This window comes from Sciurus vulgaris (genome assembly GCF_902686455.1).
Source record: "Sciurus vulgaris genome assembly, chromosome: 6".
Classification (NCBI taxonomy): Eukaryota; Metazoa; Chordata; class Mammalia; order Rodentia; family Sciuridae; genus Sciurus; species Sciurus vulgaris.
In genome coordinates, this window is record NC_136466.1 from 119,569,748 (window position 1) to 119,586,914 (window position 17,167).

The following is a 17,167-nucleotide window of genomic DNA, read 5'->3' on the forward strand; positions in this document are numbered from 1 at the left end:
GCAGCATTTTCTTTCCTTGTTTTCTCATGTTGTTCAGATATCAGTGGACCGCTGAGATATTGCAGATTTCCTCTGTTGATTTACAATGACCCTGAAGATTTCTATATATATCCCCTCTTAGCCTTCAGTAGGCTGAAGTCTTGGAGGAGGTTGATAATGCGGTGCTGCACAAGGAAGCTGCCTCTCTAGGAGTGGTGGCCTTCAGGTGGGGTATATTCCCTGCTAGTGGGCAGAGGTGCCTCCACTTGTTGACCAATGGTCATCCAAAGGGGACCTAGGCTGTGGGCTGAGGCAAGGCCTGTTTGGGCCTGAGCCTCTGGTTTTACCGTCCTTGTGGGAAACCTCACCCAGCAGGGAAGACTCACCCGGTGGGGAGGTCTCGCTGGTCAGTTTCCTCCTAGAGGTTCCCCTCAATTTACAGCTACTGCCTGGGCTGGGCTGCCTTCCTCTGCAAAGTTTCCAGGGGCCCGGCCCTACCTCCTGGGCCTGGGAGCCTCACCCTTCGCAGATGAATCTCCTTAGGCTGCCCCTCCTCAGAGAATTTGCCCATAGGCCTGGAACCTTCGCTCCGCCCTAAGCCTGTCTCTGTGCGGCTCTTCCACCCAGAAGCCTCCTAGATCCTGGGACCCTGTTCTGCACCTAATCGCCTGGCTGCGTGGCCCCTCCTCTGAGCAGCCACCTGTGGCCCCGAACAATCGCTCTGAGTCCCAGAGACCCGCCACTGGCCTCTTCCTCCAGACAGCCGCCCAGTATGCCGGTGCGGTCACTAGGAGTCCAAGAAACTCACTTCGTGCCTCCTCCTCCCACCAACCACCCGTAGCCCGGGGCAATCAATCACTCCGAGTCGAAGTGACCCTGCCCGTTCCTCCTCCTTCTCCAGATAACCCCCTGGGTGTTCAGGAGCAGTCCCTCTGAGTGGCTCTGAATCCACGTGACCCGCTGCACGGGTCCTCTGGGCAACCGCCCGGAGCTCTGGTGTGGTCCCTCAAGACCAAGCGTCCCACCACGCTTCTCCTCCAGGCAGCCCCCCTGTGTTCAGGAGCTGTCACTTTAAGACCAAACAACTCACCACTCGCCTTCTCCTCTGAGCAGCCGCCTGGAGCGCTAATGCAGTCACTGCGAGTCCAAAGGACCCGCCGCGCTCCTTCTCCTCCTTCTCCTACTCCTCCGGGCAGGCCCCGGGGTTCAGAAGTGGTCAGGGTCCAAACAGCTCGCCACGCAGCCCCTTCTCTGGCAACCGCCTGTAGTTCCCGTATAGTCACCCGAATCCAAGCGGCCGCTCCTCTTCCTCCTTGTCCTCAGGGCAGGCCCCGGGGTTCAGAAGCGTCGTTCTGATTCCAAACAGCTCGCCGCGCGGCTTCTCCTCTGGCAACCGCCTGCAGCTCTGGCGCAGTCTCTCCGAATCCAAGTGGCCACGCTCCTCTCCTCCTCCTCAGGGCAGGCCCCGGTGTCCTGAGTCCACACAGTTCTCCCCGCCACTCCTCCCCCGGGCAGCCGCCGGAGCCCCAGTGGCTGCTCCGAGTCCCAGCGCTGTGCCCAGCGGCCTCCTCTATGGCGCTCCAGCGGGGGGAGGGGCGTCTCGCCGGCAGTTCTACTTCACAAAGTTTCCTGCGTTCCGGACCCCCGTCCCATCCGGGATGCCCCCCCAGGGGGTGAGAGTCACCCGGCTACTTTGAGTTGGTCCCAAGCGTCTCAATATCTCCTCTCTTGAATCCTGAGTTCTGGAGCAACACGTAATGCAGCCACCCTCTAGGCCGCCATCTTGAAAAACTCCTGTTTCAACAATTTCTTAACTGAATGTGTATAGCACTAAAGAATAAAATGATTAGTAGTGTAGTTAATTGCCACTCTCTTGATTTAGCTAAGGGAACCAGCAGCTTCTCCCATTACTGTTTTAATATTATTAGTGAAAATGTCACCACAATGAAAAAGACAAATATTATCCTGGTATTACCACAAGAATAGTCCTGATTTTTGAAAGTGTCTTGGAAATACCAGGATCCACAAACCACATTTTGAGAACAGTTACTTATTGCAAAAAAGTGTTACCTATGCAAGTCTTATTGCTAAATAACATCCTTTAAAATATTTAAGGACAGATGATCCATCTGAAGAAACATATTTATAATAGACTAAGTTGAAATTTTTTATAACACTAAGCCATGGACTTACAATCTCCATAAGAAGCTGCATTCCTTTGTACCTTTCACTCTTTGCAACTCTTGACAGTAAAATACCAGCATTTGGCATGGGTATAACTCCATACTCCTGGATCCTCAATCTTTGTTGTTTTTATTTTCATTCATGGACTTAAGATGAAGTGGAGAAAATTATAATTTATTAAAATTAACCTAAAGTTAGAAAACATAAATTAAAAAAACAAATTTTTTGGTACTGGTGGTTGAACCCAGGGATGCTTTAAAACCGAGCTACATCAGTTTTTTGATTTTGAGATAGGGTCTCACTAAATTGCTGAGGCTGGCCTCAAATTTGTGATCTTCCTGCCTCAGCTTCCTCAATCACTGGGATTACAGGCATGCACCAATGCACCCAACTAAACCAAAACAATTTAAAAAACTAAAATACAACTCAAATAATTTCTTCACACTCCTGCCCAAAATGGGAAGACATATGGGCACAAATGGTATAATGGAAAATTTTGCCAAGAATTAACTGCTCCTGAAATAATTTTATAAAGTGAATATGACTTTGACATAGCAAATACATAAAAACATATAACTTGACAAGCAAATATAAAACCAGACAAGGGAATATAAAAAATTATAGACCTGTTTATCAACATAGATGCTAAAATCTTAAATAATATATTAGCCATCAGACTCTATCAATGAATTAAAATAATAGTGCATTTTGAACAAGAAAATGATATTCAGGAATTCAAAGATGATTCAAAAATGGAAAAGAAATCTATTTAATATATTCACACACTATAAAAACTCATGCTCATCCTTAAAGATGCAATGGTAATATTCTACACTTAATCGTGAGTAAAACACAAGAACATTTAAATACTCTAGAAAAGAAGGAAATGTTCTTAACCTGATAAAGAGGGAGTTTATCAAAAACTCTAGCAACTGTAATACTGAATGGTGAAACTCTGAAAGCATTCCATGAAAATCAGGAAGAAACAATGATGCTTAGTATTTCTGCCCTATTATCTAATTGTGTCAGAACTCCTAGCTAATGTAATAGAAGAAAAGTAAGTAAGAGGTATAAGGACTGGAAAGGTTATTCAATGGAAAACAAACTAAGAGCCTGTTATAACATGACACCATTTTTCTTTCTTTAGCTGCTGATGCTTCCATCTTGTTATAAATCATAATGGTTAACAAGTCTGTTCCCCCATGCTGAGGCACTGGTGAGAAAATGGATAAACGATACTTACATAATACTGAGCGTGCACATGCACAAACCACACACACACACACACCCTTTTGATGTAGAATTTATTTTTCCCTTACTACATAGAAGATAATTAATAACCATTTGATCATTATGATGATTTTTATTTCAATTACGTTATTTTCCTACATTAAAAATATGCATGGTATAAAATGCTTAAATTCAACTTTGGGGCTTACATTCAATACTTTCAGTATCACTAATCAGCCAAAAGACACCCACCCTTAATGTAATCTCCTACTAGATTATATGGTAAAAATAAAATCAAAGAGGGGCTGGGGAGATAGCTCAGTCGGCAGAGTGTTGCGTTGCAAGCACAAGGCCCTGGGTTCGATCCCCAGCACGGCAAAAATAAATAAATTAATTAATTAATTAATTAATTAAAATCAAAGAAAACATTCCTATGTGGATCTCCTTAGCTGAGGAAGAAATTGTCCTGCTCCTAGAAATCTGCCAGCAAACAATGTTAAATTAAAAAGTAAATATGATAAGATTCTGTGGTACTAGAAATACCCTAATTCTCAGCCACTGGAGTAGCTGGGATTACAGGTGTGTGCAACAGTACCCAGTTAGAAATACCCTAATTTCTAACATACTATTAGTTTTTTGTTCTGGGTTATGGTTATATGGGTGTGTTCACTGAAAATTCATTGTGCCATATATTTATGATCTGCTTATTTTTCTATATATATATGTGTACATACACACACACACACACATACATATATACAGTTCAATATGAAAATTACGTCAGGTGCTGGGGTGTAACTCAGTAGTAGATTGCTTGCCTAGCATGGGAAAGGTCCTCTGTGGAGGAGGGTAAGGAGGAGGGGGAAAAAGAGAGGAAAGAGGAAGAAGAAAAGGTAAAAGCACAAAAATAAAGAAAATTTTACTTTAAAATATATTTTTTTCTTTTATGGTTCCGGGATTGAACCCAGGGGTGCTGATCTACTGAGACATATCCCCAGCCCTTTTTGAATACTTTATTTAGAGACAAGGTTTTGCTAAATTGCTTAGGGCCTTGCTAAGTTGCAGAGGCTGGCTTTGAACTCTTGATCTTCCTGCCTTAGCCTCTCCAGAGACTAGGATTACAGGCATGGACCACCATAAGTGACTTAAAAGTTTATAGTAACTTTAAAGTAGGTCACTCCTCCTCTCCCTCTTCCCCTTCCAATAATGCAGTCTCATGCTTGCCTCTGTGACCAGTGGATAAAGAATTCAATACGGACAAATATCTGTGAAGACAACTCGACCGTATAAAATATCTGTGTTTTATTATAGGTGGAAGTTAAGTACTTCTGATGGGAAATGGAATACCTATGTATTTTCCTATCCCTGCCCATATGAAGATTACTTACCTATCATCAAGAAAAGAACTGGAGAATGAGGACATATGTAAACGTGTCCAGGCTGCTCTTGTTATAAAAGTGATGCAGTATATGACAGAGATTAGTTTATACAGATGAATAATCCCAGTCCATTTCACCCCGAGAGAATTGGTTGAATGCTAAAGAAGACTTTAATCCTGAACAAATGGCAATGGACCAAGATAAGATACTGTTTTCAAGGAATCTCCACACTGTTTTTCATAGCTGCCCATTCCACATTACCACCAACAGCATAGAAAGGTTCTTATTTCTCCATACTCTTAACGTTACTCATCATTTTTTGTTTGTTTTTCCTAACAGGTATGAGATTATCCCCATTATGGTTTTAATCTGCATTTCCTTGATGATGAGTGATGTCAAGAACCTTTCATACCCGACGGCTATTTGTATATCTTCTTTGGAAAAATGTCTATTCAAGACACATACCCATTTTTAATAAGCTTGGATTTTTTTCCTAACCAGAAATTCAGTCAGATATATACAGTCAACTGATCTCAACAAAAGTGTCAAGAACATACAACAGGGAAAGGACTGCCTCTTCAATAAATGGTGCTGGAGAAAATTGGATACCAATATGCAAAAGAATGAAATTGGACCCCTATCTTACGCCACATACAAAAATCAACTTGAATGGATAAAACATTTAAATATAAGACCTGAAACTATAAAACTCATAGAAGAAAACTGGAAAAATTCCTTCTGAACATTAATTTTGGCAAGGAATTTTTGGATTCAACACTAAACTCCCAAGTAAAAACAAACAAAAATAGACATGCCAGAATACATTAAATTAAAAAGTTCTGCACAGCAAACAATCCTTACAGTAATATTTTAAAAATTACATAATGGGAAAAAATATTTACAAGCCATCTATATGAAAAAAGAGTTAGTAAAAATATAGAACAATTTCCTAAAACTCAATTTGAATAAAAAACCCATTAGAACCTGACATATTTTTAATGAAGATAACAGAAGATATTTTTTTATTTTACACATAAAACTTGTGAAGTATCAAATGGATGAAATTGGAGAATATCATGCTAAGTGAGATAAGCCAATCTCAAAAAACCAAAGGACGAATGATATCGCTGATAAGCGGATGATGTCACATAATGGGAGGTGGGAGGGGTTAATGTTAGGGTTGGAGTTAGGGTTAGGGAGGGGGGCAAGAATGGAGGAAGGACTGTATAGAGAGAAAAGAGGGGTGGGAGGGGTGGGGGGAAGGGAAAAAATAACAGAATGAATCAAATAACATTACCCTATGTAAATTTATGATTACACAAATGGTATGCCTTTACTCCATGTACAGAGAAACAAAATGTATCCCATTTGTTTACAATAAAAAAAAGAAAAAAAAAAAAAAAGGAATGAACATAGAGGAGGATCTTGGGAATGAAACTGACCAAATTATGTTATGTGCATGTACAAATGTATTACAATGTATCCCACGATTATGTGTAAATACAATGCATCAAAATTTTTTTTTAAAGTGAATATAAAAAATTTAACAGTGGCAGTTCTTTGTGGAGCAAATGTTACGAATTTCTGCATTTCTTTTAAAAAAAGAAATAGAAAGGGACCACTTTTTTTTGCTTTATTGAGGCTTAAGCTCTGGTGAAAAAAAAGTGGAGTCATGGATAATTTCTTTCACAGGATCATATAATAAAAATTCTAGAGTGGGAAAGAATGAGTAAAACTAATTAAAAGTACGTCATTGGTTAGTGGCAAAATGATATCTATAAAATGGTTTAGAATTTTATTCAGGGTTTATTTCCACATGTAACTCAACTAAAAATGGTCTAAAGTAAGTAAAGTAAGTTTAACAGATTTAAAATTATCTTTAGGAGTGTCAAATAAAGAACATGTACACAGTCAAAAAAAAAAAAAAACTTGTGAAGTATTATAAATGTTCTAGTAAAATAGTAAAGAAAGAAATTCCAAATTAGTCCCTCCTAGTATTGCATTACTTTTTTATATTAACATCTGATTTGTAGAAGATGGGAGAATGTTTAATCAATGAAACTATACTGTAAAACACTGTAATGATGGATACATGACATTGTACATTTGTCAAAGCCCAAAGAACTTTTACAACACAAAGTAAATCCTAAAGTAAAATATGAACTTTGGTTCATAATAATGACTCAATAATCATTCATCAAATATAACAAGGGTATCACACTAATACAAAATGTTAATAACAGAAATTCTACAGGGGCTGAGGGAGGGTTCTGTACTTTCTGTACAGAGTAAAAATGGGAGATTTTTATGCTCAATTTTTCTGTTATCCTGAAACTTCTAAAAATAGTCTTAGAAACTTAGAAATCTAATTATTTAATTGTGTAATGATTGCATCATGTGCTCAAAGTTATTACTATTATGAACAAAAAAGGGGAAGTTACTTTTATTTTGGATACTTAAATAATTCAAAATAGCTTCCTTTGAAATTTTGATATCAACATTGGTTTTCTAAATGTAAGAAATTTTCTATCTTGCCAAGTATAGTATCTGTACTAGTCTGGTTGGGCTGCAATATTAATGGAACACCACAAACTAGGTGGTTTAAACATTAGAGATATATTTTTTTTCTCACAGTTCTGAAGGCTGAAAGTCCAAAATCAAAATGTCAGCAAGGCTGTTTTCTGGTGAGGCCTCTCTTGTAGACAGTCACATTTCCACCGTTTCCTCACACAGTCTTTTTTTTCTCTGTGCATGTAAACTTCTAATGTTTATTTTTCTTCTTATAACAGGAGTCCTATCATATTAAAACCTCTCCTTTTGACCCCATTTAACCTTAATTACCTCCTTAAGGGTCTATCTCCAAATACAGTCGAATTGAGGGTTAGGACGGCAACATATGAAAGAGGGAGGGTAATCAATCACATTCTTTCCTCTGGTCTCCAAAATTCATGTCCTTTTCACGTACAAAAACATTCACCACATCCCAATAGCCCCATAAGTCTTAACCTACGCCAGCATCAACTCCAAGCCCAAAGTCTCATCTAAATATCTAAATTAGGTATGAGTGAGACTTGCGGTATGATTAATTCTGAGGCAAAATTCCTCTCTAGCTATAAAACTCTGAAAAACATACTAGTCAAGTGCTTCTAAAATACAAGTTATACATGCATTATATAGCCTATTCCAAAAAGGAAAGAAGGAAGGAAGGAAGGAATCAAAAAGAATAAAGGGGTGACACATCTTAGGCAAGTCCAAAATCCAGCAAGGAAAATTTCATAAGATCTTAAGGCTCAATAATGCTCTGCCCTATGAGCACACTGTGACAGCCTTGCATCTGCACATACTAGGATGGCAGCCCAGATTTCTTAGCTCCAGGCAGCTGCTTTGTGGTATGGTCACAGATAGATGCAAACTGGTCTCCTGAAAATGAGGAGGTGGACCCACACTGAAACTGAGGAGACAGCCCTCTGAGCCTGTGGAAGCAGTGGTAGTTCTGCCAATCTCTGAATCATCCTCAGGATTGTTCTTTCCTTTTCTTGAAGGATATGACATGTTTGCAGCTAGATAGGTCTACTGTCCTATTCTGTAGAACCTCAGAAGTCTGAAAGCCTTTCTTTATTTTGTTTCATGTGTCCTCTTTAATCCAAACTGATTAGTAGCTCTGTTAGTATAATATCATCTCTATTCCTGGTTTCTGCTGATAAGGCTGATTAAACTATGTGTCATCTCTTCTTGGAGGGATTGCCCAACCACACACTGTGTTCTTTACAGAACAAGTTTTCCAATATTTTACAGAGAATTTTCTAAATCCTAATTTTGAATTATTTTCTGTTTAATTCCTTCTACAATTCATCTTCATCTTCTCACATTTCACCATGCACAGTGAAAGAAATCATGTCATAACTTCAACACTTGGCTTAGAATTGTCTGCTAAAGTTGGGACTAGTGGCATACACCTATAATTCTAGCAACTCAGGAGGCCAAAGCAGGATCACAAGTTTGAATCCAGCCTGGGAAACATAGTGAGACCCTATCTGAAATAAAAAATAAAAAAGTCTGGGGATGTAGCTCAGTGGTAGAGTACCCCTGGGTTCAATCTGTACCACATACACAAACAAACAAAAACAACAAAAAGAACCTGCTAACAATCCAAGGTCATTACTCACAAGTTCTACCTTACACAAAACACTAGAACACCATTCTGCCAAATATTTTGGCAGTTTATAACAAGTACTGTCTTTTTTCCAAATTTCCATAGCACATTCTTCATTTCATCTGAAGACTTGACCAGAATCACCTTTAACATCCTTATTTCTACCAAAACATTCCCTCAAAGCAATCTAAATTTTTTCTTAACAAACATGTCAAAATTCTTCCAGCCTCCACACTTCAGTTAATTCTAAAGACATTTCCACATTTTTATGTACCTTGTTACAGCAGAATCCCAGTTCACAGTACCAAAATCTGTTTTATTGTGCTCAGGCTGCAATAACCCAAAACCACAGACTGAGATGATTATTTAAAAAAAAAAAAAAAATTCTCACAGTCTGAAGTATGAAAGTTCAAGATCAAGCTACTGACAGGATTTATTTCTGATGAGGTATCTCCTCCTGCCCTGGAATTGGCTGCCTTCTTGTTGGGTGAGACCGCACATGGCTTTTCCTTGTACATCTGTACTTCTGGCACATTATCATCTTATTATTATGATGCTAGTCCTGCTGGATAATAGTCCATTTTTAAAAACTCAATTTAACTTTAATTATCCCTTTAAAGGCTTTATCTTCAAATACAATAACATTGGGTGTTAGGACTTTAACATATGGATTTGTGTGTGTGTGTGTGCGCGCGCACAATTCAATCCATAATGGTACATGCAGAACCCACACCAGTCCTCTCAATTATAATATTATTAGAGTTTTGTCGTGTGTCTTTTCTGTTAAACTTAGTGTAAAAAATAAAGTCAGGTCAGAAAAGATAAAAATATTAAATTTGGAATTTCTCAAAAGGTAAAAGTCACCTGTGAAAAATGACCAAAAAAAAAAAAAAATCAAAACATGAAATGAAATGACCAAAGAATTTGGAATTCCCTCATCACTTATCAGTATATTTCTTTAAAATTGGGATAAGATAAAAAGCCAACTGAGATGAAAGTAGTAAATGTATGAAAAAAGCAATGCATATCTTATGGAAAATAAAATGCTTAAATGATTTGGCCAATTCAGACCATCTCAGAGCAATGTTATTTCTAAATTTTGGTGTTTTTCTTTTTCTTTTTCAGTGCAGGGGATTAAACCCAGGGTCTTACATGTGCCAGGCAAGCACTCCACCACTGAGCTACATTCCCCACTACCTTTTTTATTTTTGAGACAATGTCTCACTAAGTTCCTCAAGCTGGCTTTGAATTTGTGATCCTCCTGCCTCACCCTCTTGAGTCATTATGCACACCACTGTGTCCAGCTTCATTCTTTTTTTCTTTTAGACTGCCCATACCATCTTAAATTAAAATTGTGTATCTACTTTTTTTTTTTACTTATAAGCACCATTATATATTGTAGGCATTAGACTGTGGCATATTCAGTCACGCAGAGGTTGTATTACTGGAAGTGCTTCAGTAAGTTGTCTCCATGAAATGAGAAGAAATATCCTTTTGTAAACATCGGCAAATAGCATTTTCTTAATGTAAGAGAAATCTTATTATTATATAGTACACAGGAACCTCTGAAGTAATCCATAACTGCTTTGTAGAAGTGGACTTAGGAACCAGTGACTGTTCACATGGACATAAGATCATACATAACTGCTGGGAATGAGCTGCACAGACATTGATTATTTTGCAAAATTGACAATATGTCAGTATCCCTTGCTAATGTTGAATCCTCCTGATATCTATTGTGAACACAGAAGAACTGAAATAAAAAGCACCCAAATCCAAGCAAGTACTAACAACTTTGCAATCAGGGTTCTGTGAAGCAGATATAAATGACTGAGTTTTAAAAATGACAATCTCATAGATTTGTTTTTGAATTATTTAATAATGCATCAGGACAAAAAAAGTAATCTTATGTTAAGTAGAAACGAAAATAGATTTTTAGAGTTAAAACTAGATTCCTGTGGAATTTACGTGCCTTCCTAAGTTCAATAGATATTTCTAGTACATGTATTATTTAGGGAAAGCTAGCTTGTAATCCAGGGTTCCTTTTATATTAGCTTTCAATCTTTGTCAAGGATATAAGATACTTTGTGTACAAATAGGAGATTGTATTAGGTTATTTCCAAAATTTAAGTTCTATAATACTAGTCTTAGCAGCTGCCATAAGTAAAATCACATTGGAAGTCTCTAATTTACTAACCCTAAAAATAAGTTATGAATTACAAAGACCTCAACCTTCAATAATAGTTGCAGTTATATAGTTCTGAGTTTGAAAATGATAAAGTCTACTTCGATGTTTAAATAGGTTCACATATTTTGGTGTTCACATTCATAATCATTGTTCTTTAAAGTACCCAATTTTTTGTAGATTAAAAAAAATTCAATATCAGAACTACTTTATCCCCATCTAGATACCTCTCACCATTCTTACTTCTATGTCCACCTTCCCTGGTATTGATAAGTTCTTAGGCATTATGCAACTGATACCCAGAAAAGAAAAATTAATAAATGACTCTGACATTGTAGTAATCATCAGATACTTAAGTTACTGAGGCTGGGTGTGAACTTAAAATCCTCCCTCAGACTCCTGAGCCCCTGGAATGAGTACCACTTCTTAAATACTCCCACTTCAGCCTCCAAAGTAGCTGAGACAACAGGAATGCACCCACCATGCCTCGCTATTTTTGGAAATTCTTAAGCATCTAGGACACATCTAAATATCACTTTAATAAAGATGTCAATAATATTTCTGATTAGACCAAACACATAAGACTAGAGAATAAGGAAAATCAAATCAGGTGATTTTTTTCCAGTTAATTTTTTAAAAATGTTTTTAGTTATAGATGGACACAATGACTTTATTTTATTTCATTTTTATGTGATGCTAAGGATTGAACCCAGTGCCTCACATGTGCTAGGCAAGGGCTCTATCACTGAGCCACAACCCCACCTTTCCAGTTTAGTTTAAATTGTGTTTTAAGTTTACAAATATTGATTCAGCCAGTAAATTTTCTAAGCAACTACTATTTTGTCAGTGAATGCAAAGAACAATATAGATATGTATTGTGAAAGCACATAAGTGGATAAGGAAGGTTCTAAGACAGTTGGGTAGAAAAGAGTAGGAGAAAACTGTCAGGGCAATCAAAGGGAAACATCTAAGAGAAGACTTGAGCCTGGGGCCAAAAGAAGCCTTTTTTTCCACAACTACTTCTCAAGTTGACTGCTTTGAAGGGAACATAAGGGCTAAAACATATTTAAGTGAAATTTGTTTAAGTAAATATTATTAATATTATTGAAGTGAAATAATACAATAGGAAACATGATTTTAAACAAAGGCTAATAAGTACTGTCTTACTTTTATTACATGGATATATTGTTTTTGATGTGTCAAAAGAAGATGCAGAATCAGAAAAGATGCAGATCAGATAATAGCAGAAATAAGCACAATGACTTGGCTTCAAAATGTTTTTTTCTTCAGGGCAAAGGAATAATTACACAGAGTGATTCTTTTTGAATATAGAGCAGTTATGCTAGGTATGGCAAAAAGATTTTTGGCTCTCAAAATATTGCTAAATAATAGAGATAAAAAAGAGACAGGTATCTCCCAATACAAAAAGCAATGACTATGAAACAAGAGACTTGGTCCAGTTTACTCATTTATCCTACCAACCTCCCCAAAAGAGAGCTTAAAGCTCCTAGCACTTTTACTGTTTGTTCTGTTTTTCCTCAATGGTCTTTACCTTTGAGTTCATCTGTTATCTAAGCTTCCTTTAGTACTCATGTCATTGAGCCACTATGTACCAAACCAATGTATATCTATTTCTTCCTCTACTTGTATACTCCCAGAAAAGGGAGTATCTCAAGTCTTTATGATCCCTTGCAATACCACAGGATGCCTTGTATGTGACTATACATGTTGCTGAATTGAATTAGAGGTAACTACAGCTACCATTCTTTCTTTGGGCACTGAAAGGAATCTCAAGCATATCAGGTATAAACCACTTTCTCCATTTCATTTAAATTCAACTATGAGTCAAATGGAAGTACATCAAGCTGAATTACATAAGGAAAAGGTCCAATTCAGAGATTAAATTATGGTTTATATTGTCATATAATTCTGGTGTAATCAAAATGCTTGTCCTAGTTACTGTGTGCTTTTAAAGATTCTGGCCCCTCCCTAGTCAACCCTTCACTTACTCATTATTACTTAATATTAGAAAGGAAAATGGAATATGGTAACACTTCCCAAATGGATTACTAGATTTTTTTCAAATAAAATGCTGAATAAAATGGTAATGAAAACTATTTCATCAGACACACTCCACTACAATGGAAAATCATTGCTGCAGAAAAACAACCAAGACAAGGCTTTGAACAGGGTGATAGTAGTGAAGGTGGTAAATATCAGTCAAATTCTGGATATATATAAAAGGTATATCAAACAGGATTTCTAGATCAAGGGGATGTGGAATCTAAAAGAAGTCAAAAGAGGGCACTATTTTTTTTTTTTTTTTTTTTTTTTTTTTTTAATCATGAACCAACTGAAAGGATGGAATAGCCATTGACTGATACAGAGAAAGCTGTGGGTAGAACAGAAGGGGCAGATCAAGAGTTTAGTTTTTAGATGTATTAAAGTTTGAAATATCTGATCAGGGGATTTAAATATGGGATAGCTTGCTAAAGACATGCAAATGGATCCAATTTATAAAATTGTAAGTACAGACAGAGAAGTTCACATAAATTTTCTAAGGATATAAATTTCTTCTCAGTTGTGTCATTCATCACACTCAATCATTTCCTCATGGATTTTATAATTTTGGATATGAACTCATCTATACCATAAGTGTAGTATGAGACTTTTTTTTTTTTTTTAAAGGATAAGTACTTCCTTCTCAGCTTTTTCAAAAAGGTAAAATATAGGAGAATTTCTGTTACAAAATTTCTATTATATATATTATAAACAATAAGCAAATATGAGACTTCAAAAATTATAGGTCAGAAATTGTGGGTCTGGTCATCAAGGTATTACTTTATGAAAATTTGAAGCATTTTATTCCCTACACTGAAGGTACAAACCTTGAAAATGTAAAATAGATCATATTTTCCCCTGCTCCCTTCAGGAGCTTACTGTCCTCTGCTGACTAGGCAGTTGCCCATGATCTGCCCCAATCTATTCTACAATTCAACAATCCAGACTTCTTTCACTTCCTTCATCCCACCAGCTCCCACCTCCTGCATGGATCTCTGGAAAGCTTGTCTCTAGCCTCTAGGGAGTACAGCTATATCCTCTGGGTCTCAGTTTAGATGCCCCTTTCCAGTGGTGGTATGTGTGTGTGTGGGGGGGGGGGCGGGGGGGGGGGTCTTCCTTAACCTGGGTAACCTTAACCTCTTATTTCCTTCCAGAGGTCTTTTTTAGTTTTCTTTCAGAACATTCATCACACTATTCATTACTTCTTTCACATCTGCTTTTTTTTGCTGAATTGCAAACTCCTTAACAATTTTATTCCTTGATAATCTCGAATCCACAGGAGATTGGTTCCAGGGCCTCCAGCAGGCACCAAAATACTCAGATGTTCAAGTCCCTTACATAACATATCATCATATTTGCATATAATATACACATATCCTCCTATATTTTTTAATCTGTAGTTTACTTATAATACTGCAACAATGTAAATCCTATTATAAATAGTCATCATACTATAGTGTTCAGGGAATAATGACAAGAAAAAAGTTTGGATATGTTCAGTAGAGACACAATTTTTTTTCTCCAATACTTGTAAAGCAAGGTTGATTGAATCTGTGGGAACAGAACCCACAGATGCAGAAGACTGATGGTACTATAGTGCTAGCTAGTATAGTGCTGGACAATTATCAGCAGAGTGAATGGGTGAATAAGCAAGGCAAAGGAAAAAAAAAAAAAAGGCATGCTATCTTACCTGCTTAAAATCAGGGCACAAATTATTGGCATCACCAAGATATTTGTTTGAGTAAACACCACCAAATGATGTTTTTCTCATTAGTCTCATAAGCTATCAGAGACTGACTTTTCAGAGATACCATTACAAAACAGAGTCTGGGTTTCATGACATCAAATGTTTTAATGACTAGATGTTACTGGATGTATTAAAATTATTTATAATTCTTCTTATTAAACTATCCATGAAAAAATACAAACTTTTCCCCTTTTTTAACTAGCAGTGAACCTTCCATATTTTTAAAGTAAAATCTCCACATATAAACATGAAGCCAAGAGGTTGATATTATTATTTAAACAAACTACTATTTTTGAGTACAGTACTTATTAGTTGGCATTAGCTTCTTTAATCATCAGGACATTCCTATGAGGTAGAGATTGCTAACTCCATTTTATAAATGAAAAAACTGAGGCTTACAAAGATTAATGAACTTCTTGAATTATCCCCAACATTTTTTGAGGAGAATGTTATTACATTCTGGAGTCTTGAGATTTCCAAGAATGAGAGGGGTGAGGTGGGTTGAAGTTCTGACAGAGTTCTAAGTTGGCATGGGAAGCACTGTTTCTTAAGTCACTCAATGGAATAGAGGAGGTGACCAACATCATTGTCTGTTCTCCCCTACCTGCTGGTATTCTAGCTGGCCACAATAAGAAAAGCAGAATATGGAAGCAGCAAATAGTTCCAAGGTGAAACTTCATGATCTATATTCAGCCTTGATCAGCTTTCATATAATAGCAGAAGTACTCTCCTTTAGCCATTCTAAAAATAAAAGTGTCCAATAAATTCAGAGTTCACAAAACTGCATACAATGCTATCTTATCATATGAATAGTGGTGGCCTTTTTCACTTTTAACCTTTGTTTTGCTTTTCTGTACTTTTCCTCTTTTCTTTTGAAATCCATATCAAGACATATACAATATTCTGTCATTTTTTCTTTGTTTTTATAAATTTCTCACTGTTTGCCAGAAACTGCCTCTGCAAATAGCTACTCTAAAGAGTCCTTTAGCATAGATCTCCCTGAAACTCAGTAAATATCATTAGATGGTTACTGAAAGATAAAAATTTGGCTTACATATAAAACATGTCATCTGTACTGGTTGTTTCTTCTGTCTTCTCATTAAGTGAAGCCCTCAGAGATCACTGAAGTACGTAGGGCTCAGCTTGCCTTCTTTAAATGTTTCTAGACATTAAAGTTTTCTACATTGTGAACAGTTAGTCATGACTCTGTAAATCTAACACCCAAAGTTTTACAATAAAACTTTTTAAGGTGATTGGTGAAGATCCCCTCATAAAAATTATTCTGTGAAATTTCTTTAAAGTCACTTTTTTGAAAATCACATTCTTTAACAAAGAAGAAATTGTACTTCCCTCACATAAAATCTTATAAGGAACCCCAAAATGTCCACCAGAAAAAAAGCAATGGAGTGGTTAAATACTCCATTATTTGCAGAAACTCTGAAGCAGACATGAATTATTCATGAAACTACTACAAATCAGGTTATGAAATTAATGTAATATTATAATTCCTTTCAATAATAAATCTTCCTTTGTTCTACAGCATTACAGAAGTTTCATTTGACATCCCCTTACTTCTTTTTCTTCCTATACAAGTTTAATCACAGGGAGATCTACCCAGACTTGCTGCTGGACAGGTTGAGGAAATTACCCATGTCACTTTTCTGTCCACCTGGTTAGAACTATGATGTCAAGACCTGCTTAGATAGAGAGGCTTTAGTCTACTTCCCCTAACAGGTCATCATGACCTGATTTTCTCTCTCTTCTTTATTCTTCAGAGCGGCATCTTGTACTTCATTTATTGCCTACCTGTTTCCCTGAGAGAGAAACTGATATAACACATGATAAAAAGCTAATTGTAATTGTTCATGTATCATCACTCAGGTCTCCAGATGGTCTGCAGTACACACCACAAATGCCCCTACTGCTAGTGGCATCCTGGAATTTTCTGGACTTACAGGAAGTAAAAGATAATCCACCAGTTCCTGCCTTACAGAGTAGTTATCTGAGAGGTAGAAAGGAATGTCTATCCAATTTGCTGGTTGGTAGAGGTCCTATGCATGAGGGAACTGACTACAGTGACTGAATTAAGCCTCTTAGCCAATATTTATCAAGTAGTCTGCATCACAAGGAAAGGATGGGCTATGCAGATGCACTGATACAGAGAAATTCCTTTCAACCTAGGGCCATCTGCTTCTTAATTAAGATCATTTCCTTCTGAATATATAAATTCACCAATGAATATATATATA

General features: G+C 37.0%; 1 protein-coding gene across 3 annotated transcripts in view; it reads right to left on the reverse strand.

Moving 5' to 3' along the window:
- Window positions 1–17,167, reverse strand: part of RNF180 (ring finger protein 180) — a 270,237-nt gene that overhangs the window by 243,705 nt on the left and 9,365 nt on the right. Inside the window, exon 1 of one of the 3 annotated variants that reach the window (XM_079144873.1) lies at window positions 15,523–15,640. The exons of the other annotated variants lie outside the window; for them this stretch is intronic. The gene's annotated coding sequence lies outside the window, so the exon portion shown is untranslated. Of the gene's footprint in view, window positions 1–15,522; window positions 15,641–17,167 lie in introns of those variants that run through there. 3 annotated transcript variants of the gene reach the window in all.